This window comes from Lampris incognitus, chromosome 2 (assembly GCF_029633865.1).
Source record: "Lampris incognitus isolate fLamInc1 chromosome 2, fLamInc1.hap2, whole genome shotgun sequence".
NCBI lineage: Eukaryota > Metazoa > Chordata > Actinopteri > Lampriformes > Lampridae > Lampris > Lampris incognitus.
Window position 1 is genome coordinate 27,541,857 of NC_079212.1, and position 2,932 is coordinate 27,544,788.

Genomic DNA, 2,932 nt, shown 5'->3' on the forward strand with positions numbered 1-2,932 from the left:
CCTCGACAGTAAAACAGAAATGTTAATGTGTGTTTTTGGTTCTTTTTAGTAACAAAAGTTTAAATGTGGGGTAAATAGGGCATGTGACAAGGTGATATAGATAGGTATCTTTTCCTATAAACACACACACATGTATACAGACGGGTGACAAATGAAAGGAAAACCCTGAATGCTTGACCCCTACAGTGAGGGGGTCTGGTGGCTCTGTTATGCTGTAGGGGACATTTTCCTGGCATGGTTTGGGTCCACGCAATTCAATACAAGGTTATTCTGAGCGATCACCTTTATCCTATGATGAAACATCTCTATCCTGATGGGAGTGGTCTCTTCCAGGATGACAATGCCCCCATCCACGGGGCACGAGGGGTCACTGAATGGTTAGATGAGGATGAAAATGATGCAAATCATATGCTATGGCCTTCACAGTCACCAGATCTCAGCCCAGTTTTTTTTCTTTCTTTTTACTACTTTTCCAAAGGAGTTGAATCAAGTGCAACTGGACTTGGTATATATCCGTGAAGATGTTTCGCCTCTCATTCAAGAGGCTTCCTCAGTTCGTGCCTTCCTGACTAGACCAAGCTAGTCTCACTGGCTGGTGATGAGACTCAGAATTTATCCTCTAGGAGTCGTTAAAGGATAAATTCTGAGTCTCATCACCAGCCAGTCAGACTAGCTTGGTCTAGTTAGGAAGGCACAAACTGAGGAAGCCTCTTGGATGAGAGGCGAAACATCTTCACGGATATATACCAAGTCCAGTTGCACTTGATTCAACTCCTTTGGGTAACCATGACCTGGATGAATGAGAACATTCACAGACATGTTAACTACTTTTAATAATCCCCACGGGGCAATTCTTTCTCTACATTTAACCCGTCCTAGCTGTGTAGCTAGGAGCAGTGGCTAGCCACTGTGCAGTGCCCAGGGACCAACTCGTCCTGCCATGCCTCGGTCAGGGGCACAGACAGGAATATTAACCCTAACATGCTTGTGTTTTTAATGGTGGGAGGAAACCCACACAGACATGGGGAGAACATGCAAACTCCACACAGAGGACAACCTAAGATGCACCCAAGGTTGGACAACCCCAGGGTTCGAACCCAAGACCTTCTTGCTGTGAGGCGACAGCACTAACCACTGGGCCACCTATGGGAGATTTTGGACTGACGTGTTAGACAGCGTTCTCCACCACCATCATCAAATCACCAAATAAGGGAATATCTTTTGGAAGAATGGTGTTCAGAGACTTGTAGAATCTATGACAAGGAGCACTGAAGCCGTTCTGGAGGCTCCTGGTCGACCAACACCTTACTGAGACACTTGATGTTAGCTTTTCCTTTAATTTATCACCCATCTACACACACACACACACATATACACACACACACACACACACACACACACACATATATATATATACACAGTTCTTCTCTCTGAGGTCCATGGGGTCATTGTAGATTGCGGCGAGCATCTGTTTTACAGAGGTACATCCCCTTTCCTTTAACTCTCCCGTGTCTCTTTCAGCCCTCCAGGAATACGGGATTCTTTTTCAAATCACTTCAATTAACATGGAGCCATAAAACCCTTCTCCTTGAGTGTTTTCACACCTCTTATCCTCTCTGCTTTCTCCTTCCGATCCTCCCTGGCTTTCTCCTCTCCCCTTTTTTTTTAATCTATTTCCTTCTCACTTTATTAGGAGACAGCCTTTTGTGTCACCCCGGCAAGTCACTTCCTCCTTAGGCAGACAGGGAGGGAACGCTGACGATCTGGAAAAGGCATATAACGGCCCAAGGCAAGAATCCTCTGACTCCCAAGACTGTAAAGTAGGATTTGAAGTAAAAGGGTTTACTTTTAAAAAGTTAAAAGGTTTTTTTCCGCTAACTCATAACTACCCCATGTGAAACCCAAGAATTTGGGGTTGAATACCTACAATTGACTATACTAATAGATTACTTAGCATGTTGTCACACAGGAAACAATGCATGTGTCCAAACTCACACGTTTCTGCAGGGTGACAGAATTCACCCATTGAGCAAGAGAAATTTCACAAAAGGCGTGACAATACCTATCTGCTTGCTAACACCTCTGCTGGAATTGTGCCCTAAAGTAGTCTAACAAGGTTTACTTAGGCCCGTACTTCACAAGCAAATACAATTTTCAGTGCTTGTCTGTGTTATTTATGTCTCTGGATTTCCTGCTCAGTAGCAGAGAGTTACTATATATCAAATAGGTCAAGTAGAGAAAGAGTCTGTGTGTGTGTGTGTGTGTGTGTGTGCGTGCGTGCGTGCGTGCGTGCGTGCGTGCGTGTTCATCTGATAATGCTGATATGCTAATGTGTTCTCTCTCTCTGTCTCTCTCTGTCTGTCTGTCTGTCTCTCTTTCTCGGCCTTTCTTTTGAAAAAAAAAAGAGACAAGGAAAAGTGTTTGAGTGTTTGCCTTGTCTTCCTTTCGGCATTTGGCGTGCAATAGAGGGTTCGGGTCACTAGATTATACTTTCATTGAATCCATGGTCATCCGAATAACCAGGCCAGACCTGTTCTGCTGCTGCTGCAGTCAACAACAAAACTCAGCTATCCAGGCTGTCCGTAGCCATGCCCTGCGTGAAGTAACAGACCCCTGAATCATCAGCTAGGTGGCTCTGTGGCGCAATGGATAGCGCATTGGACTTCTAGTCAAGCCCTGAGAGAGGCAATTCAAAGGTTGTGGGTTTGAGTCCCACCAGAGTTGATCTTTTTGATCCATGGATTGACTTAGGCTTTCGTCTCAATAGCACAGATTCATATAGATTGTGCTGACCCTGTTGAACTATCCTTGGGAATCTACGTCATCCATACAGGTTGCGTTTAGTGCTTCGTTGACCTTCTTGAGGATGCTGATCAAGTTGAAAGAAAACTTTTGAGTTAGGTATGAATGTGTGTGTATGTGTGTGTGTGTG

General features: G+C 44.6%; 1 non-coding gene across 1 annotated transcript; it reads left to right on the top strand.

Annotated features, from left to right (window-relative positions):
- The first annotated feature begins 2,631 nt into the window (after positions 1-2,631).
- trnar-ucu (transfer RNA arginine (anticodon UCU)) lies at positions 2,632-2,724 on the top strand. Its single transcript has 2 exons — positions 2,632-2,668; positions 2,689-2,724. It is a non-coding gene; the product is annotated as a tRNA-Arg (tRNA).
- Positions 2,725-2,932: the final 208 nt, after the last annotated feature.